At 35.5% G+C, this 23,791-nt stretch overlaps 1 protein-coding gene and 1 long non-coding RNA gene across 3 annotated transcripts in view; one reads left to right on the top strand and one right to left on the bottom strand.

The window, feature by feature from the left end:
• The window catches only part of LOC113109348 (myb-like protein U), a 972,647-nt gene that overhangs the window by 657,029 nt on the left and 291,827 nt on the right, over window positions 1-23,791 (top strand). The window lies entirely within an intron of this gene.
• Window positions 13,176-14,584, bottom strand: LOC113110073 (uncharacterized). Of its 2 annotated transcripts, none has more exons than XR_003293054.1 (3): window positions 14,520-14,584; window positions 14,037-14,152; window positions 13,176-13,221 (listed from the first exon to the last, which is right to left on the bottom strand). It is a non-coding gene; the product is annotated as an uncharacterized LOC113110073 (long non-coding RNA). The 2 variants fall into 2 exon arrangements; XR_003293053.1 differs by having other exon boundaries at window positions 13,185-13,231.

Raw genomic sequence — 23,791 nt, 5'->3', positions numbered from 1 at the left:
TGTATTTTGCTGATGGAATTTATATGACGGTGATCCTAAAGGGAATCTTGTATTGGATCTGACAACAGCTACACTACAAAGTGCAAGTAAATAATTTCATAATGACTTCTTTTAATTGTGGTTTTACAGTGGGGCTCGAAAGTTTGGGCACCCCTTGCAGAATCTGTGAAAATATGAGTAATTTTCAAAATATAAGAGAGATCATACTAAATGCAAGTTATTTTTTATTTAGTACTGTCCTGAGTAAGATATTGTACATAAAAGATATTAACATTTAGTCCACAAGACAAAAAAAATGCTGAAATTATTAAAATAACCCCCTCAAAAGTTTGGGAACCCTTGGTTCTTAATACTGTGTTCTGTTACCTGATGATCCTCGACTGTCTTTCTGTTTTGTGATGGTTGTGCATGAGTCCCTTGTTTGTTCTGAACAGTTAAACTGAGCAGCGTTCTTCAGAAAAATCTTTAAAGTCCTGCAGATTCTTCAGTTTTCCAGCATCTTTGCATATTTGAACCCTTTCCAGCTGTGACTTTATGATTTTGAGATGCATCTTTTCACACTTAGGACATTTGAGGGACCAAACTATTTAAAAAGATTCAAACATTCACTGATGCTCCAGAAGGAAACAAGATGCATTTAGAGCTGGGGGGTGAAAACTTTTGAACACGATGCAGATGGCCAAATTAGTCTTATTTTGTTGAAATATAATTTTTTTCCATTTAGTTCTGCCCTTCGCAAGCAACAGAAGATACTTGTATGTTTCCCGGTACACAAATTAAGTACAATTTACATTGATCTTCAAATTCCAAAAGTTTTCACCCCCCAGCTCATTTTTTTTTTTGCATCATTAATGTGGCTGAATCGTATCTGCTTTGTATTCCACTATATATTAATTTTCAATGTTGAAAAGTGTTTTTATTTTTTTATTTTATTATTATTTTTAATCTATAAGGGTATAACAATGACCATAATGTAAATCCTTCTAACATGGGTATTAACTACAATGCTAAGAGAAAGTTGTTATTTATTATAAGAATTAAGACACGCACATTATCATTCAAAATTTGGGTTAGGTATTTTTTTATTATTAATATTAAATTTTGTATGTTTTTGAAAGTTTCTGTTCAATGCTGTATTTATCTGATTTCATTGATTTATTTGATCAACACTTCTGCTGATTAATATTTTTGTGGAAAATGCAATGTAATTTTATTATTTTTGATGAGTAGAAAGTTTAAAAGAACAGCATTTATTTGAAAAAAGGTATATTCATTCTTGTTGAATAAAATCATCCATTTAAAATAATCAATTAATTTTTTTAACAGCATTGAAGCCTATGTATTCAAGCAAGGTGCAAGATAAAGTCATTCATTTTTAGTTTTTACTGTAAGTTGTTAACTACTTGATAATTTTTGTCATTAAATCAACACCAAAATGAGTACAAAAATTGTAAAAAATAAAAAAATAAAATTGTATTTCATTCAACTGTATATGGGTTCTAACTAAACTTGCCTCAGTGGATTCGTTACACTAAGAACTTTATAAAAACTAAAAAGTTAAATACATTTTTTAAGATTTTATCATCTTCCTTAAAAAGATGATAATGTAATAAAATAATATAATTACATTTATTTAAATAATTAAATAGAATTAAAATTAAAAATATATATATTTTCGTTAAAATTATGCAATTCTTAGTTATATTAGAAAGTTATATATTATACAATGTATATTCTGCTTTATATTCGTTTTCATTGTTGAAACAGTGTGAACCATACAGTAAATTCTTCTGACATGGTTATAAACTGCAATGCCAAGAGAAAGTCAATATTTATTTTTCTGGTTGGCTCAATGTAATTATAACCATCAGATCTAAAAATAATTCAGCTGTAGTAACTGTATTTCATTTCAATCAATTACTTTGAGCTTACCCTGTGGCTGATTCATAAAGGTCTTTAATATTTAGACACAAGCCTTTTTTTTATTTACCTGGTCAAAGAACAGAGAGAAGTATCTGCGGCTGAGCAAGAAAACAATCCATCACAGTAGTTCGCCTTCATATTATTATACAAATTGCTCAATGCATTTTGTTTTCTGATTGAATTTAAAGAAGTCATCTATTTTGTGTGTAATCTTACAAATCACCAAGGTGAAAAGATTTTGGCACCCAAAATACATTTTCATAACTGTTCAAGCATATGCATTGGATCTAAGAATATAGCTAAACTATGAACACTGCATAATAAATTTCCATTTATGTATTGTAACAGTTACCTACCTTCTCTAAATATTGATAGCGAAAATTTCAAATTCAATGCAAACCAAAATTAAAATTGTCTCTTCATTGCACTGAGAATCTTACTGAGTGCTTATAGTCATGTACTCGTTCTTCCTCAGATTTCAGCATCTCTATTATATCAAGTGATCCTAAAGTGGACATTTCTTTCCCTCTAATGGTTCCGGAATATTGTCAGAGATGTATTTGTCTTGAGACTTCAATTTTTAAATTTTTTCTTTATGGGGGGAATTAAAGAGAGTGTGAGAGAGTAAAATAGAAAGATGATGACGTTTATAATGACAGTTCTTGAGGAGTCACTTTATTGTCTGCCCTAATTTATTACAGAACGTGAGTATTAAGAACAGCTTACAATATGCCCGTGGCAAAAAAAAAAAAAAAAAAGACACTTTGCCACAAAATAAATAAATAAACAAACAAACAAATAAAAAAAACATTTACATTTTTGTTTTCGCTCTTTGTAGTAAAAATTTCTTAGTGTGGCTCAGAAATGTTATTCCAATTGATTTGCTGTCAAGAGAATGACTAATGGGTTCCCCGTAAAGCTGGGTACAAAATATAAAAACATGATGCATCTTTACGCATTTGTACTCAACATATTCTCCAGAAAAATGTTCCTGGAAATGCATCCTTGCTACTACTCAAACAATTTTTCCTATTAAACAAACAGACCTTAGATACAGCTCCAAAGTGACAGGGAAATGTTACCAACAGCACCAGGGACTTCTAGTTTGAGGTGTCAGATAACTGCATGTAAAGGTGTATATCATTTAAATTCCATATCCTCATCTGCATATATGAGAAATATGAGCCTGAGGCTAAGGTTCGGAAAAGAATAATAACTTAGTCAGCGGGAAATGTTTTAATATGACAGCATATAAATAATTTGATTGAGGATATTTAAAACAAGATCTATAAGCTCTACTTGCTCCATCAAACACACAGAGGTTCCCTTGTAAAGCGTATCAGAAAGTTTGAAAATCCTGACTTGCCTATGCATTTTTCTTAAAGTTTTTCTCGGCTCACCCTTAGGCCATCCAACACTCTCAGAAATAAAGGTACGAAAACTATGACTGGGGCAGTACCTTTTCAAAATTATATAAATACTTAAAAGTGTACACCGTAGCTAATAGGTACAAAAGTGTACCTTTTGAAAAGCACCCTCATTGATGATATTGATGAGTTTTATTTAGAAGAAATTTAGAAGAACTCCAAACAGCTAATAAAAACATCACAGTAATCCACATGACTCCAGTCCATCAATTAATTCCTTCTGGGAAAAATACCAGTCCATAATCCATAATAATGCTCCCTCTAGTGAAAAAGTCCATCCCCTGTTGTCCTCTCACATTATAATCCACTGACATTTGTTTATAACCATTTTGTACTATTATCATGTGTAAACTGTACTTGATCCATGAATGTTTCTCTCCTGATTAAGATAAGATGACTTTTTCACAAGAGAAAGCAATATTATAGATAGAAGACTCAGTTTGAAATTAAAAATGCCTTGATAATGAATTTCTTTACTACAAACAGGCAGCTTTTCAATTCACAAGACATTAATTGATGGACTGGATATAAATGGATTACTTGTAGATTACTGTAATGTTTTATCAGATGTTATGCCTTTCCTTCTGACGGCACCCATTCAGTGCAGAGGATCCATTGGTGAGCAAGTGATGTAATACTAAATTTCTTCAAACCTGTTCTGATGATGAAGCAAACTCATCAAGATCTTAGATGGCCTGAGGGTAAGTACAGTAGCCTACATATTCAGCAAATATTCATTTCGGGAGAACTGTTCCTTTAAAATGCATTTACACTGCACATTTCGGTTTGACGGTTTTCTATTTCAGTGTAGCTTTCATTATGAAAAATGTTACTGAGATAAAAGAGCTTGATGTGAGTAAATATAGCACTAGTGCCTTTTCTCCATCAGGGTTAATGCTAGGGCTTTTTCTGTGTGCCCTACTTTCTGCATCACAGCCAGATGAGAATTGCAATGAAATGTGAGTGTCTTGTGTTCCCTGAGCAGCTGGTAAAGGCTTAAGTTTTCTGCACACATGTACACTAGGGCTTGGTCTGCACACTCCATTGGGACTGGAGACTGGGGTGTGAATTTAATCAAGCATCCTGGGATACATCTGGCTAGGCAACACACTGCCATCACTGCATAGAGGATAAAACTGTATTTTAAAATGTTTCTTAGTGTTTAAGATTGACCCCGAACCTTGACCAGACAGAAATCATTAACTGCAATACATCAATCAACACTCTATACAACATTATGACGGATTTGTGGCAACTTTAAAGGGGTGGTTGATTGCGATTTCACTTTTTCAAGGTTAGTTAGTGTGTAATGTTGCTGTTTGAGCATAAACAAGAACATCAAGAACCCAGATAAACTCCGCCCCCAGGAACACGCAACAAAGGGGCGTGGCCATGTTGTGCTGCTTTAGGGAAGAAGAAGAGAAAATTAGGGGTGCACTTAACACTTATTTTCACATAGCAATGAGAAGCATTATACATGCTGTGTTAAAAGAATAAACCATATATTAAAAGCAAACAGAAGCAGTAGCATTTACAAACAACAGCATATCTGGAAGTATGAGACAACAACAAACAAACATTAAGCTGTGCTTGCACAGGTTCTGCGTGATCCTCTTCATTAATATTCTCTGCGTCTCAATTGTGCTCAAATTGATATAGAGGACGTCATGGTTTACTACACAACTAGAGCACATTCTGAGCTTGAGGGGTGGTGTGTTTAGACATGCTCTAGAGGCAGTTTAGCAAATCACAACACACTGAGTCAGCTGACCAATCTCAGCCCATCGCGTATTTCTGAGGGAGGGGCTTCATAAAAACAGGAAATAATCAAGGCGTCTGTGAGAGAAGGGACAGATCATTGTGGAATAAAGGTAAATTATGTGAAAAATAATGAGTTATTTTTTTAAACAAAGCATAACAACATTAGACTGCACCCCATAAACACAATCAAGCCTAGAAAAAACCCAGTGAACCACCCCTTTAATTTGCATAAATATCCATAACCTTAAATATCCATAACCTAGTTAAAACAGCTTTACCACCTCAAATCTTTTTTGGGAATGATACAACAAGCTTTCCGTATCTGCATTTGGCAATTATCTGCCATTCTACTCCTCGCCTCTCAAGCTCTGTCAGGTTGGATGGGGTCCAAAAGACATTTCAGGTTTCTCCAGAAATATTTGACTGGGTTGAAGCCCACGCTGTGGCTGGGCCACTCAAGGACATTCAGAGAGTTGTCCATAAGCCACTCTTACTGTGTGCTTTAGTCAATGTCCTGTTGGTAGGTGAACCTTCTGCCCAGTCTGTTTTCATTAAAGCTTTTTATCTATATTTTGCTGAGCTGAGCTTTCCTTCTAGTCTGACGAGTCCCCTGCTCCCACCACACTTTACTGTTGGGAATGTTGGGATGGTGCTGTTCAGGTGATAAGCAGTGCCTGCTTTCTTCCATATATGATGCTTGGAACTGGGGTTCATCAGACCAGAAACTCACAGTCTGATAGTCCTTTAGATGGTTTCTTGCGAATTCTAAGTGTTTTTTTTTTTTTTTTTACTATTCTCCACTGAGGAGAAGATTGAGTTTGGCCTACCCACCATGGGTTAACTAAAGTAACCATCATCCTGTTTGGTCACCACTCTAACAAAGGTCCTTTTTTCTGTCCTGTCTCTACAGGCAGTTCATTTGAACTCAGTTCTTGGTTTTTGCTCTGATAAGCATTTTCATCTGTTAGACCTTTTTATTTAGAGCTGTGTGCCTTTCCAAATCACAACCAGTTGAATTTGCCAAAGGTTAACACCACTCAAAGAGTAAGTGACATCTACAAATGATCCTAAGCTAAATTTCAAGTGGCACAGAAATATATGTGAATACTTATGCTGTGTAATCATTTCAGTTTTTATTTTTAATACATTTTTAATGTAGTATATTTTATTTTTAATAAAATAAAGTTATCACAAGCCTGTTTTTTTTTTTTCTTTGTCATTATGGTGTATAGATTGTAGATTGATGTGAAAAAAGTAAGACTGGAGTAATGGCTGCTGAAAAAATGTATCTTTGCAGCACAGAAATAAATAATATTAATTATTAAAATAGTAAAAAAAAAATCTAAATGGAAATCATATTCTCATATTCTTAAAAATAAGCTGGACCGAAGGGGAAAAGCAGTGTTTTATCTTTCATTCCAGCATTATTTATTCAATTTGTCTGATGCCCACATATCTATGAGGAAATGAGAGAGCGCTGATAACCAGAATCACCAAGTCCCAAAGGTGTGCATCAGCGAAACTCCAAATACATTCAAAATAGTCCTATTTTATTTTAACATTTGCTTTGAATGACAGTTATTTTCTATTATTTGCCTTGCACATTGACCTCAATTAAAATCACAGAATCCATAAAGCTTTTTTATGTTTTTCTATTAATACATGTTAAAGCTTTTTTTCTGCACCTGATATGACCTCTGTAAACACACAGCTTTCAGAGATATACCTCCTTTAGATTGTGTTATGAATATTAATGGAATGTCATTATACAACTTCCCAGTGGGTAGATATTGGAGGCCTTATAGATTAGCAGCCCATTGACCTGTATGAATACTAATGGCCGACAGTGCAGATCCACAGAGAGTCTGCTGATTAACCTGCACTTTAGTTGCATCGCAATCAAGCAATCAATAGCAATGGAGAATCTTATCAAATAAAGGCAAAAATAAATTTCCCTGTAGATGTCTGTATCTGGTCTTGTTCATATTGCAACAAACTTTCTATAATTACAACAAGGCCAGTTTTCCCCAAAACTTTTTATTATTATATATTGTTGCAAGGTCTTATACCGTATTCAGAAGAATGGTAAACACAAAAAAATCAATATGGATTTGATCTACTCACCCTCACCAATGATATTATTTTAAGACTCTTTGTTATGTTCTTTTCGAATGTATGCCAGAATTAAATACATGTGATGTCAAATCACATTTAAGGGTATAGCTCACCAAAAATGAAGATATTGTCATCATTGACTCATTGTCATTTACTCATCATTTTGTCATTCCAAACCTGTATGACTTTCTTTGTTCAGTGGACAAACTATATCAGTTTGTAAAAAGATTAAAGTTTTACATGTAATATATATATATATATATATATATATATATATATATATATATATATATATATATATATATATATATATATATATATATATATATATATATATATATATGAAAGTGAAAGTGAAAGTGAAAGTGAAGTGACATTCAGCCAAGTATGGTGACCCATACTCAGAATTTGTGCTCTGCATTTAACCCATCCGAAATGCACACACACAGAGCAGTGAACACAGACACACACACTGTGAGCACACACCCGGAGCAGTGGGCAGCCATTTATGCTGCGGCGCCCGGGGAGCAGTTGGGGGTTCGATGCCTTGCTCAAGGGCACCTAAGTCGTGGTATTGAAGGTGGAGAGAGAACTGTTCATGCACTGTACATACTATATATATATATATATATATATATATATATATATATATATATATATATATATAGTATTTTAATTTACAGTTTTTAATAGTTTAAGTTTTTGTTATCAATAACAACACTGGGGAAAAAAAACATAAACGGAACAATAAAACAATAAAAGGAGCCCACAATTTACAACATCTTTCAATAGCTTTGTGTGAGAACAGAGCAACACAAGCAAATATTTCGAACAGAACTTTACAGTCATTACGTTTGTAGGCCAACCTAGAAGAGACTTTGGCATTTTGTTCTATAATTGTAAGAATGCATACTTGTAGTATTTATTTTCCTAAATTTTAATAATCAAAAACAAATTACAATAAAAAAATAAAAGTTGACCAGACAGGATATCTTCAGTTCAGGGACGTGTATTCAAATATAATTTCTGATTTTTTTCTTTTGATTTTGTAGTGAAAAAATATGTTTTATTAAGATTCATGTCACATATGATCTACCATAGGACAGCACTCAAGGTTTCCATAACATCACTGCACACCATCTGCTGAAAATGATCTCTTCTGCTGTTTTTCCAAAGGAATGAAAGCTCAAATGTGTACTTCAAAAGCACTAGCTGCACATTTCAATTTAGAAAGACAGGACAAGAAATGCAAAACACAAAGGAACTTAAATATGTTCTCTTTCTTTTAAAAAACAGCTATGTTCTGTCTCTGTTCCACTTAAATAACATAGCCAAAATTATTTAACATGGTTTCACACGGCCTTCAACCATCACAGGCAGTCAGAGGTATTTCTCAGTTCCCTCAACCCCATCATCTCTTATCAGATCTCATTTGGAGCCATTACAGTCATTCTAACCATCATTAGATGGACAGTCTCAACAAAAAGGACTAAAATAAATATGACACCAGCTGTTAACCGTCTGTGTGCTTCTCAAGTGATCTAACAGGGATGCATTCCCACTCACAGACAGATGAGAAGAAATAACAGGGAACGTGAATGGATGTCAGATGGATATTGATGATAAAGCCTTTACATGCTGTGGGTGCATGGTCCAGATTACTAAGACAGACAGAGAGTCAGCGGCAAAACAAACAGAACAACAGGAGACATTGATCCTCAAAACACAGGTTGAAGTTAAAGATTACACGAAGAAAAGGACGGAGAATGGGAGGCAGAGATACACGTTTGAGCATTTACTCTGAAGGTTATGTCGACCAGCAGTGAGAAATGACAAGCTGTGAAAAGTAATGTGGACGAGCACAGCCGAGGCAGGAGGAGAGATCATGCTCCACTGCTGCATTACATGAGAACGAGACACAGGAGATATAAAACCCTGGATAGCAAGGAAATGTGGAAAGAAAGAAACCGAAAAAGGGGAAAACCAACCGAGAAAAGCAAACAAGGTTCAGGAATCAGGTGCAACACAAAGGGGTCATATCACAAAAGGTTTTTTTTTTCCACCTGAGGTTGATTTATGATGTTAGTAAAGATCTCTTGGACCATAAAGTCACAATGGAGATTTTAAAAACCATTGTCAAGCTTATCTTTGAACTAACTATAAAAGCTTGTCCAAGTAAACATGTTTTCATCCTTCAGACAGTAAAATGTAACAGAATAAGCTACTTCAGCCGCTTAGTAATGCTAAATGATCTTTTTGACTGGAAAGGGAAATGTAAGACCTTAAAATGTTTTACTGAATGTATTAAGGGAACACATAAATTCAATCTGATCATATCATAGTTGCACTTGGTCTCATGCTGTATCGCGTCCCTTGTCAGTTTCATGAGCTTGCTTGGCTCTTTGTTTTGATAAACAGTAAAGCATGTTCAAGCACCAGCAAAAGACTTGAACAGTGTAAAGAAATAGTGTTTAAGAGAAGCAGTCAATCAGCGGAAGTTAAAAGCAGCATGTAAGTGTATTTATTCTGTACTAACAGTGCTACTGACACTCTCTGATCTTCCAGGCCAGAACGTTGTGTTCTCCACAACCATCGTTCAAAGCTTAGGGCTGCAGAAACCATATGTGTCAAATGAAAAATCCTATGTTCGTGTTCATCAGTCACTCCTCTCTTCCTTCTCTGCTAATGTCTCCACTGCTAAAATGACATACTATCACAACAAAATAAACAATTCGCAAAATACCTTTAAAACATTTTACTCCCTTCTTTGTCCTCCTCCTCATCAACTCTAACACCTGATGACTTTGCCACATTTAATAAAATTACAACCATCATTGCACAATTTTCCACACTAAAAACTGTCAAACACCTCTTACCAGAAAACATACACTTCTTCTCTCCACTTTCTGAAGCAGAAGTCTCCAAACTCATATTTTCCAATCATCCTCCTACTTGTCTGCTTGACCAACTCAGATAACCTAAACTAACTCTTGCACTCTAATCTTTTTCTATTTTTACAATGTTTTCTTTACAAAAAAAGCCTCTAATACTAGCATCCTCTATTCTTTTTTCTATGCTATCTTCTTGTTTACTTGTTATTTATTATAAAAAATGACCCTCTAACACTAGCATTGTCTTTTGACACGTTTCATTTTTAATTAAAAAAATAAAATAAAAAAGACACTCCAACACAAGCATTCCCCATATTTTTTTTATTCTATCTACTTGTTTTCATTTAGTTTATAAAAAAAAAAAAAAAATTCTCATAGAACTTACATATTATTGCCCTTTTGTGCACTGAAAAAAAGTGATTATGGCCCCAATTAAATGAATCCATTTAAATTTAGTTTTTTATTTTAATTAATAAATATTAATTGGTTTTATATGAATTACATGTGTTTTAAATCCAAGCCATGTGAATTAATTAAATTCAGTTTGAAAATATTAATTTGATTCTGTGCGCATATGCACATTTTCACAGGCTCCTAAAGGAGTTTCCAGTTAGTTTCACAGTGGGAACTGAAGACCTTTTCATTCCAGTCTCGGAAATTTCGTCATTCAATGTGCACACTAAGTAATATTTTATGTAATAGAGCACAATTTATTACAGTGAATAGTTATTTTCACAGAATATACTGTAATATGCTCTAGTTCAGAATGAGTCTTTGGGATAAATTTCACAGTGACCATTGGTCACATACTCCACACATGCGCACACGCAAATAACGCAAATATTTCTCTTTTTATGTGTCGAACTGTATTTTAAAAATATTTTTGGATGTAAATGTAGTTTTATAAAATTAAAATACGCCATTTATTTGTAAATATAGCACCTATTTTTAAAAATGTCTTAAGTGCTTTCGGAGATGTTGACGTTAGCTCCAGGCCGCATCAGCTGTTCCAGTCTAATGTTAGCTTTACCACAGCCAGTCCTTCGGGAATCTGCCTTTTAATATGGTTAAACATGAGATCTAAATAGTTTTGGATGGGTAATCTTTAATCTTCTTAATTATTTGTTCTAGAGCAGTATTTTGGGCGGTGGGTAAGGTAAGTTAGTGCTAGTAGTGGCAGCTCATTCTGTTGTCCTCATTTGTAAGTTGCTTTGGATAAAAGCATCTGCTAAATGATATCATGTAAATGTAAATTTCAGAGACTGTGACATTTTATATCGCTCCACTGTCAGTAAGTCAAATGCCCCACCTAATCTGTAGCTTTAAATCATGCCTGTGATTTAGGCCTAACTTGGTTCCATGCCCATTGAAATGCCCATTACAACAACATAAGTCATGACAGCATCATAAAAATCACTTAGAACTGGCACAGCATCAAAACAGCCCAAACAATTTAGAAGATGAACTGATGAAGGTTGTAATGACCAGATGAAAATGTTTAAGCAAAATGAGTTATGAACTCAATAAACAACCTTCACACCCAGACTGGGGAGCTGTAAAGGGGGGGTAAACGATGACGATTCTCGGGGCCCATGACTAAGAGGGGGCCCAGAGAAGCCCCCAATAAAATTGTGGTGCTAAAAAAAAATATTTGATAGTAAAAATTATTAACTTTAAATTATTCTATTTGCAGTTTCCTGGTGTCAAAAAATGTATTTGTTTAGGAAACACAAACGTCCGTGGGCCCCTCTCCCCCTCTCGATTATCATAAAATGGTTTAGTCCGCCCAAATTGTATCCAGTAACCAAGGCAACACAATAGCGCCGGCAGATTCAACTTGACAGAGGATGTGAAAATGCCTGAAAAATCTGGAAGTCAAAAACGGAAAGAGAAAAAAATAAGAGAAGTGAAAGAGGCAAAGGGTCGACAGTATGTTACCCAACATTTCACAAGAAAAAAAGTGGGTTTGTTGAAATGACATTAACAATTAACATTCTTTAAATTTAAAGATGTCCTTAAATTTATATCAAGTATATAAAGACTCCTATGTAGGTAGATGTGCACTGCTTAGTGTAGTTCAACATATAGTTCACCCAAAAATGAAAATTATGTCTTTTTTTACTCAACTTCATGTTGTTACAAACCCGTAAGCCCTTCGTTCATCTTCAGAAGACAAAGTTAAGATATTTTCGATGATATTCGAGAGATTTCAGACCAGGGTGAATAATTAACAATTTTCATTTTTGGGTGTACTATTGTCAAACACTTAAGCTCTGAAGCAAAGATCTACACCTGAGAGCAGTGTAGTCTGCTATAGAGCCTGTCTATGGAAGGACAATTTTCAAAAGGAATTGCAAATTATATTTTCAATTGCGTTTTCCACATGTGACAAATTGTGACATAATCCAAACACAATTGCAAATCTTGAACAAAAACACTGAACAAAAACTACTTGATGCATTCATGAATGCACAGTGACTGCCAAATTTCAAATAGAAAAGCAAAGTCCATTTGCAGCTGTATTTTCCATGTATTATGAGTAATAAGCCTGTCATATTAATCAAATACTGCATCATAGCAGCTTTACAGTATTAAATAGGAAAATAGTGTGTAATAATGCAAAGAAACAAAAGTAAACACTCACTTTTCAGTTAAAGTCAGTTCATCATTGATTCAGTGATGTATCGTCCCTCTGTACAATCAAGTCGATGATATCGCTTGATATTAATTGTCTCAAACTAAGGAAAACCAAGGAACCAAAACTCCATCGGTGACAGGATGGAGAAAAAAACCTTGTGAGAAACCAGGCTCAGTTGGGGGTCAGTTCTCCTCTGACAAGACGAAACCAGTAGTTCAATTCCAGGCTGCAGCAAAGTCAGATTGTGCAGAAGAATCATCTGTTTCCTGTGGTCTTGTCCTGGTGCTCCTCTGAGACAAGGTCTTTACAGGGGATCTGTATCTGGGCTCTAGTTGTCCTGGTCTCCGCTGTCTTTCAGGGCAGTAGAGGTCCTTTCTAGGTGCTGATCCACCATCTGGTCTGGATACGTACTGGATACGGGTGACTGCAGTGACCCTCTGATCTGGACACAGACTGGATCTCGTGGCTACGGTGACCTCGGAATAAGAGAGAAACAGACTAATGTTAGCATAGATGCAACATAAGAACAAGTACATGAGGTTTTATGAATTACCACGTCTGTTTTTTCACTGTTTCGCACATGTTACCTGAGAAAACACAAATGGAATCACAATTACTGTAGCATCTGAATTTAAAATGCCTCACATTGAAAGCTGTCAATTTTTGTCAGTGGTGGGACCATACTATGGAGAGTGTTTGTATTGGGAGGTGACATCACTCAAAGACAATTGTGCCAAATGCTTTGAACAATGGAGGTTAAGGCACTACTTAAGGCATCTGCCGCTCCGAGAGATGTGTGATAAAGAACAGACAGTGCAACCCGGATCTCCCTATATTCTTGGCACCTCACACAATAAATAATTCTGTCATTTTTACCCCAAATGCAGCTACTATCCCCTGCTAACAGTTAGTGCCACATGGTACTATTGGTCAATATTCACAATTAACCAAATGCTTTTCACCTGAGGAATAAAATATAAGGTAAGATGCAAATAAGTAAATAAGAGTAGAACTGCAATGTTGTTTTGCTGACGTGCATCAGAGTGCAAACAGTGAGAGATTTGGGGTAAAAACTACAGAATATATCCCAATAAAAAACACGCCCCATAGTATAGTCCCACACTTGACACAAAATGACAGCTTTCTGTGTAAAGCATCTGAAATTCAAATGCTTTTTAATTGCATCTGGACTATGTCACAATGTATGCATCAACATGTGGAAAAATGCAATTAAATATACAATTTGCAATTCCTTTTGAAAATAGTCCAGAATATCCTTACCTGTCCATTGATTATGATAATGCCTAAGAGATCTGCTGGCATTTTTAAATCGCCACAACAATTGGATGGGGTTTTGTGGACTCTGTTCGGTTAAGGAATTCCAGGTTTGTTCAGACCTTTAAAATAAATTTTAAAAAAAAGTTCAATTAACTGTGTGAAGTTAATCATGAAATTGACCAATCATGATTATTTGTGATATTCACCTATGAGTTGGTCTACAGAAGCAGAATATGATATAGTGATTGGCTGAAAGGTGTGCTTTCAAACTGTCTAATCAATGGGATGTTCCAGTCATTATACATCACAGTTTTATGTTAATATGCTGGCTATATCAAACACACACAGTCACTGGCACAGATAAGGGAGATCACACTGCATGCGCGCACACAGACATTTCTATGACAAGTCACGTAGGTAACTTACTGTGTTACTCCGCAGCTTTAAAACAGTCCATATAACGTTAGTTGATAAACACGAACTTACCTTTAGACGCCTCAATAAGACTGCATTTGACGAGTTTTTCTCTCACAAATGTATCCATGTGCTTTTCTGACAGGAAAAAAACACATTTTGAATTATAATTTGTATGTAAAAATACTTTATAAACCACACAAGCATCAAATCACCTCACTAACGCGGCCCTCGCTGTGCGTGCGCGCACTTTGAAGAGACGCCGATTCTTTTCCGGGAATCACTTTGTTCGAGAATTACTGAACCGGTTTATTTGAACCGGATCGTCGGTTCTTTTAGACCTGCGGTCCGACTGTATCGTACGTAATTGTATGATTTACATGTCGATATGGACAACTGCAGGCGTTTACATTAGAGCAGAAAGTAGTATTCGCTTTTTGAACTCATTTCACTCACTTAAATGTTAAATTCGTTTTTCAGTGTCAGAAACAACTTTTTCCTCTATTTTCACAGGTATTCGCATATTTCAGCCATCTGTAACTGTCTGAAACTTAATAAAACTGTATTAATCTGTCGTCTCAGATACCTTAACACGATTATGCGAGTCACGTAACGTAGGTTGGCCGTTTGAGGTAAACTGTTCATCATTTAACGTAAATAATGTTGGCCTGTAGAAGTTTAACAGTATTGTAGCCGCAAAAAGGTTATAATTCTGCCAACTTAAAATAATTATTAATGAAAACATTAAATAAACTTACCTTAAAATAGTTGAAAGCTGTGTCTTTGCCCCGTTGTTCTTCCAAAATGACAGTTGGGGAGCGATTTAAACAGCTTCAAGGCGCCTTAAATAACCCAGCGCTGGCCTGAAACAACCCAGCGACGCAACCCAGCAGGTTTAACCCAACACCTGGTAAACTGAAACTACCCAAAAGTGTTTAAAAATAAATAAAATAACCCAACAAAATGACCCAACAGACTCAACCCAGCATTTTGGGTTAAAAAATAACCCAGCAGTATTTAGAGTGCATGTACAGCTATGCACAGTATATACATTATACAGTACTGAAGTAGTGCAGTATTACAGAGGACAAATTACAGGTGTGGATGGACATGGGATGGAGTTCAATTGTCTGATTGACTTAAATATATGAGAATGATAGTCAAAATACCATAAAAGAGCATGATTTTATGTAAATTAATATGAAAAAACTCTCAGCTGTGTTGGGGGCCCTGTCAAGATTCTTTTCATGGGGCCCAAAATCCTCAGCAGCGCCCCTGCACCCAGTGCAATGAGATCCAGAAAATATATTTATCAGCAAACCTGAAGGCGAAAAACGATCAGTCAAAGGGCATTTCTGAACGGCTGCCATGACTTTTTTTCTCTTTTTTAGGGCTGTCACAGAGACAGGTGTGACTCAATTCATCTCAATTCTCAATTAAATTCCCAATTTTTAAATTCACTGAGATTAAACGATATCTGTCTCTCAGGGACTATGGGGTATTTTGTTTTATGCATAGTTTTCAAAAGTAAAGGGAAAGTGATTTTGATAACAGCATTTAAATCCTTGAAGTTGAGTGCTTAAGAAAGACAGTAAAGATAAAAAGAGAGTTTTTAACAGAGAACTCATGCTTGACATAGCACTTCGCGGCAAGGACAGATGGACATCATTAGTACACTGAGCTCAACAGCTCCCCTGCTATTTTCACTTTACACTGGGCCTTGAACGGTCTACAGCACTTTTTGCTAGTGAAAAATAACAAATTCTAGAGATTTAGGCCTCAGTGTCACTGGCACATGTCAGGGATTTAGTCTGAACTGAGAATGAATCTCAGGAGTGTTTGGGTGTTAAATAGTAAAACTCAGAAAGGCAGTACTTGTGAAATTTTTTTTTTCTTACCTGCACAAGCTTCATGAGCCCTGCCTCTATTAAGCCAATCATATTTCATTGTGTTGCTGAATGGTTTATAGCTTGTTGTATTGAAATTAAAACATGCTTCAGACCAAAAGCTGAGATATTAATTTCCATCTGCCTGCTAAAGTGCATGATTGAAATTGAAATGAGGGCAGATTTATCATCCTACTCTCCCCTGTAGTTATTTGTTTTTTTCTTTCAGCACGGCATACCAAGCTTTACACATGGGGTGGTAAATGTTTCATGACCCCGTTTCGCCCAGCTGTTTCTTGACATGCATATTTAATTTCTTTTGTTGGTTTCCAATATTTGATTACAATAACCAGGAGCTATAGTGGGCAACAGTGTTTCAACATAAAAGAGAAACTACATTCTTTCATTTTCTGAAGAAATTGCTATAAGTCACCACCATGTGACCACAGTGATCACAACAGTGATTTTTTTTACTTGTTCTCTTTGGCACATTGTTTTGTTTTGTCTGATTTCGAGCAAAAATCTAAAGAATTAAAACATCTAACAAATCTTATTATAAGACACCTTTTTTATTTTTTTGAAGAGCAAGGGGAGCTGTATGTTTAAAAGACTGTGGGCCCTATCTTGCACCCAGCGCAATTTACTTTGTACACCGACGCATGTGTCATTCCTATTTTGCACCCGCGCAAAGCGCGCTTTTCCCTCCACAGAAGCACGTCGCTAAACTAGTGAATGAACTTGCGCTCCCTGGGCGGTTCAGCGCAAAAAAGGAGGCGTCTTCCGGCGCAAACAATCCCTGGTGCTATTTTGCTGTTCCATTAAACAATTGTGCCACTGACCAGCAAAAAACTAGTCTAAAGTCAGTGGCGCGTTGCGCGTTGTTCATTATGCTATTTTAGGGGCGCATGCTTGACCATAATGTATAGCGTGCACAACGCGCATACACTTTGCTCATGTAATCTACACAGATGCAACAGTTATTTTTGCAAATCATAAATTCTAACACTAAAAAAATATTAACACACGAGATGACGGAAATCATGACGCTATTCTGGGTATGTTTCTCCCTTCCCCATACAACACAACTTCTCTGTATTTCACTGCTCTTACAAGAACACCAGTCTCCTTGGCTGTGAACCACTCCTGGCGTGCGCCTGGTAAATACGCCATAATAATAGCAATCCATAATGGAACTTGCGCACCTGCTTTTAAAGGAAATGTTGGATGACGCTCTGATTGGTTTATTTCACGTTACGCCCAAACCACAACTATGAATAATGAAGCTACTTCAGACCAACCCATTTTAGATTTGCGCCAGGCGCAAGAGCGATTTATCCCGCCGGGAAAATAGCAACAGCGCCGAGACCCGCCCACAAAGTTACTTGCGCTTCGCGCTTTGACGCTTGCGTTTCAGATCGTTAAAATAGGGCCCAGATGCACAAATGTGCTTCTCTTTATCATCACGATCTAGTGGAAACCAGAGAAAAACAAAAACAAAAGAAAGAAAGAGGCACATCACAGTACTTGCAGTGTTATTCAACTATTATAGTTTAACTATTTTCAATTCCCTTTAAAGCTGCAGTCGGTAACTTTTGACGCTCTAGCGGTTAATAAACAGAACTGCTTGCGTCTTGCGGAAGAACATCGTAGCCGGAACTACTTCTCTCTGTTTATGTCTATGAAGAATCACAAAGGTACTGGGTTACTCCGCTGCGGTACCCCCGAAGCAATCTAAAATAGTCCGAATATAAACACTTATTATAGGTGCACCCTAGTGATTCAGGAAAATGGGTTAAATGGGCTAAAAACACGGTTTGGAAAATGGATTCATGGTATACTCGCTTATTATATACATTTTTCTACATTTTGATCACAAACAAAGTTACGGACCGCAGCTCTGATTGGTTGTTTCTTAACGGGAGCGGTGTATTTCTGCAAATGGCAATAGGACCACTGGGAGGAGCCAGAGGAGCATGATTTTTTCACAGATTATCTGTCTCATATTATACTGTCAGGACATAATGACAGGTTTCACAAATATGTTAAAAATATATTTTTACAAAAGTTACCTACTGCAGCTTTAAATTAAATTGTATTTTTAATTACATTTTACTAGTTTTAGTTATTTTACTGCATTTTTTGTTAGTTTTTATTATTATTAAAATAGGTCTGCATAGTTTTTATTTAAATTTAGCTTTAGTTATTTTAGCACTTTAACTTAAACTAAACTAAATTGGGAAACGTTGCCTTGGCAAATAGTTGAAATAAGATAACTTTAAGGCTTTTTTTGTAATTTACTTTAGTAATAGTTTAATTGAAACTTAAACCCGCTGTGTAAAGGCAGCTGATTCTTGCCAAACAGGGTAAGAAAAATAAACTTTGTAAAATACAAATATTGAACAATTTTGCATCTTAAGTTAATGCTCTTAATGCTAGTTAATGTTTTATGGATGCTATATAATTCTACTAGAAAGCAAGACAAACTACTCATTAATTCTTCACTGTATGATAGTCAAAGATATGTCTCAGGGTTCTCCTTCAGTGGGAGTCTATAGGACATTTAAGGGAGATATATTGTCCATCAGGTGAAGTAACTCCCCTGTAGTTTCAGTTACTGAACAGTGGACTACATTACTAACCGATTCAGCTGAAGGTGTTTAAAATACACATGTGTGACTCTGCCATGTGGAAACCCAGCTAAAGTCGATTTTTATTATTATTATTTTAGATTTACTGTTTTCTAAAATCATCCTTCATAAATTGACTGAGTAAGAAATGAATGGTTGAAATCAAACTTTGATGCTCGTTATCTCATAATGAGGTTTTGAGACTTTAGCCTGGATTTCACAGACAGAGTCAGATTTTATCTTAATAAAACAGTCGCATTACATAACATCTAATTTTATTCAGTTGCTCCGATCAAGTGTAAAAGACAAGGCGGTGAATCATGGTGCTATACAAGACAGTTTTATATAGAAAAGGAGAGAAATGGAGCAAGAATGAAAGGATGTGCTGTGCTAGCAATATTCATATACAACAGGTATAACCCAGTCTCATTTCGCCTGGTTAATGCTCTATAAAGCAATATGTCAAACTGTAAAGTAGCCTTGCATTATATTATATGTATAATGAAAGTCTGGCACAAATGCACATAAATTTAAAATGCTCCTCTGAACGTAGAGAGCACAGGAAATCTAATACATAGAAAAGGTGACTCCTGTGTCAATATTCTAGCTAACAATGGCCAAAGGTCAAATGTCAAGCTATATCATTGCACCGAGGCTAGACAGCTAGATTACACTGCTCTCGTCCAGATGATTAAGGTCTACCAGCAGATATGTGACTGTAGCTCCCACTGTTCACCTTGATTGGCTTGTTCCTGAGCACAGAGGTTGGGAAAGTTCGTCATCATCTGTCACCGGGGGTGGCCTGTTTGACAGTCGGGTACACATCGACCTTTGGTGAACAGTATTTCACAGTCAAGCTGCAGGTGCAAAGTGCCAGTCAGAGCCTGAACATAAAGCCAAGATGAGATATTTGTACGTTCCTGCAATGCATATAAAATTCCTGGAAAGGTGAATGGCTATCAAGGTTTCTTTAGAGGCTTTTATAATTGTGCAGACTTCTGTATGGGCAATTGACTTGCCATATAAATTTAATCTTAAAAAAGGACAATCATCTTTGTCTTTGATCTCATAATTTGCTGTGATAGCTTTCTCTATAAAAATACAACCCATTCAGATTGTGTGTTTTTTTAAGCAAATTGCCTGTTTTGTGACATGACAGTATTAATCATTAACTGTGATTAACAAAAACATAAGAAGAGTTCTGTGGAAACGGAAAGGATAAACAATTGCAACAATTTCTCTAGATAGCATAAAAGCTTCAAATGTCCTGCAGTGGGAGGTGTCCTGCTGTGTAAAATGCTATACTCAATATAAAACTTTTTATATTTATTATATAAATATGATGGTGTCTTAATTGAAGAACTAGAACCATTATCAATTTAAAGTGGTCATGAAAGACAGAATCAAAAAAGTTCATATGAGAGTATACATTGTATAACATTAAAAACATACTACGAGAGTATACATAGTATTACATTAAAAACATACTGCAAGTTTCAGAACTCAAAACTACTAAGTACTGGTATTAATTTGTATCCTTCTGAAACACACGGATTTGAGATTTGGAGAATTGTGACATCACGATTGTCCTTGACATGCCCTTTAACATACAGTACATCATTGTTGTATGTAATGGATGGAGGTGTGAAGATTTTAGCATTAGAAATACATGGCTTAAGTTTATTTTTAGTAATATGCCAAACAAATTAAAGATAAAATTGCTCTTCATATTGCACAACATACTGTTTTGTGAATTATTATGAACATGTTGCCATTTTTTTAATATATATATATATTAACTAGTGCTCCCACTAAGCATGAAAGTTGCAAAATAAATGTTTAACCGCTGGCAAATGAATGAGATACAATGAAATGTCTTAAACCAAATCTTAAATCTTTTGAAAACAACAATTAAATTGTACTTAATAAATATATACTGAAAATTAAGCAATTATCAGGCTGAAACAACTGTTGCAATCACCGTGGTTGCATTGTTTCAATTTCCTTACATCAACTTTCCATCTCAAATATCAAAACATACAACATGCGGTAAAGGAGGGCATGAATATGGTGCAATGAAGTTATCCAATCCCAGCAGTGGGTGTTCACTTCTGTTTCTGCAAACGGAAACGTACCTTGTTTTTCAGAGAGTGAAACTGAAGATGAATTTTTTTTTTTTTTTTTTTTACAATTATTTGTCAACTTCATTAACTAGCATTGAGAACTGAATCTGCATTTCATGGCCTCTTTAAAAAATAATTTGTCAAAACATAATTTATGTCAATGAACTAGTATAGGGCTAATATTGTGGCAACAGTTATAGAATCTAAAAACATAATTTTAATATAAAACCTTTTGTTGAGAAATAAATAAAGCCACATTATTTCTCTGTTCATAGATGGTGGCTGGTCTGTGTGCATTTCTTCAAAATATTGCCCATCTGACTATTGTTAATGAAACACATTTTGATAATGTTGTAATGGCCTAAACCTGTAAAATTGAAACTAATCATGACATTGTGAACTATTAGAGAAAGTGTGGGATGTTTTACTTGCAGGCATCAGTAGAAATTTGCCACAATTAGTTCAATATCTTTACCTGACAAACTACCTTTTTTTTTTTTTTACCAAATCATTTGACTGCATGACAGATTTTCACAATCCAAGCACAGTTATATTAAAACTAAGAAACAGCATGCTCGGATCATTTTATTCTGTTGGGCCCCTCATCTTATGGTACCCTCATAATGTGTCCCGTGTGTACAATGTCTATGAGGTTGCTTGAGAGAAAGGAGAATATAATTTCCTTTTGACATATGGTCTCTGGCACCTAAACCCATTCTCACAGCATCTTGAGACTGCTGCTTGACCTCATCTGTCTAACCTATCCATTTTTCATGCACGAGATTCTATGTTTGTGTGTGTATGTATGTGTGCTTGTTTTATTGGACTATTTCTATTATGCATAACCAAACACTGAAGCCCTCAACTTTATTAATAATATTAACTCTCAATTTAAAATGCCTGGCAATTGACTCTTAAAATGAGGCATTGCTTTGGGCGCTCTCATTCCACAAACACCTTTGTTTAGACAGAAACAAAATCTTAAAAATGTAAGCACTAAGATGCAGCTGAAAAACGAAGTGAGTGCATATTCATCTTCTTCTTGCATTTACTTGACTGTATAGTATAGTACAGCTAAGGACCTGCATACATGTATGTCATTTTGAAGGACACTACAGTCTTTTGTAGAATACTATCACTAACCATGTGACCTCTGCAACTCATTTTAGGATGAAACTAGATGATGCATTCACTAAACATGAGTAACAACTACAAACCTTAATGTTCATTCTTAATCATGTTGAAGGTAATTGGAATCAAAAATTATATATGATCACAGAGTAAATCTATATATATATGTGTGTGTGTGTGTGTGTGTGTGTGTGAAGTACTAAAGAAGGGAGAGTGTAATGATTACACATCTATATAAGTGAACTGCATAATGCATATTGATCTGAGCTGTGAAAATCAAGGAAAGAGTTCACAGCACTCAGGCCACCACATCAACATAAATTCATTCTGGAGCCACAAAGAGTTGCACTGCCCCCTAGTGATAGACACTAAAGACTTCTATAATCCAACAATATGAACTGAAATGTTTCCTAGGCCACCAATTTTTATTATTTATTTGTTTTTTACCTTAGAAGTCATATTCCTTGGGACAAACATAATTTGTCTTTAAAGCTATTATTAGGGTTTCTCAAGCACTGAACATCAGTTCATCAAGACTGTTTTACTCAATAGATCTTTGACATATTAGCTGACAGGTAAGTGGACACAAGTGTAACAATTCTGTGAGGAGATTCAATACACAAGGAATATTGAATATTCGTTCAAATATCAAATAGTAATTGGTATAAAATGATAATGTGTTTTTAAAGATCTCACTTGCAAGTGAAATTTGTCTAGTAGTTTATTTTTTTTGCTAGAGTCAATTTTTGGTAGACCAAAATAAGTCTTATATACACAAAAATGGTCAGGTAATCCTCAAGTGTGGGCAAAGCTTTCCTTCCAATAAACCGGCTGCCCTCACCTTTTGAGAGAGGATGAAATGGTTTGTTTCTCTAGCAACATAGCTTTTGGTTGTGGTTTCCTGGGTTACTTTGGGCTTTCTGAAGATGTCATGTTAAAAAGCACTCTTTCACGGTTCCCTTCAGGACTGTCAAAGCTGGAGTACTTCCTTTGAATCAAATAAAGTAAATGTGAGGTAAATGAGCGCCAGAGTAATGTCAAACAGGTGAATGGTCTCACAGTCTGAAATGCTAAAAAGAGCTTCTAGGCTGAAAGCACTTTTATCAGCACCCAGCGAGGGCAGGTTCATTAAAAATCTACAGCTGCAAGAAAAGTAATCACTAGACCTGGGTTATGATTGTCATTTTTAGTGCCTGTACGGTTGGCCTATTTAAATCACACTTTATGTGAAGTTCATGATACTTATAGTACCTGGCACCAGGAGGAAAAAGCACCTGTTTAACTGTTCCTGTACACCAGATGATGACAACGACGGCCATTCAGTGGACCAAGGTGCAACATTTGTTCAACAAACCTTGTTCTGTCTTTCCAAAAAGGGGAAATAATAAAACTGCTTTAATAAACCAATGATGTTCCAAGTGGACTGAAAATAAAATTGGAAGAGTTGCAGCCACAAGTCACAGACATCCCCCGAGCTCCTTCAAACATCTGCTTCTCTGGTCTAACAGTCCCTCTGGTCCGTTATGGGCATCAATAAAAACAGAGGCTGATGATTTGAAAAGTAATGGTAAAGGAAT

This window comes from Carassius auratus, chromosome 1 (assembly GCF_003368295.1).
Source record: "Carassius auratus strain Wakin chromosome 1, ASM336829v1, whole genome shotgun sequence".
Lineage (NCBI taxonomy): Eukaryota > Metazoa > Chordata > Actinopteri > Cypriniformes > Cyprinidae > Carassius > Carassius auratus.
The sequence above is the reverse complement of the archived record's forward strand: the minus strand, read 5'-3'. Positions and strand labels throughout refer to the sequence as shown.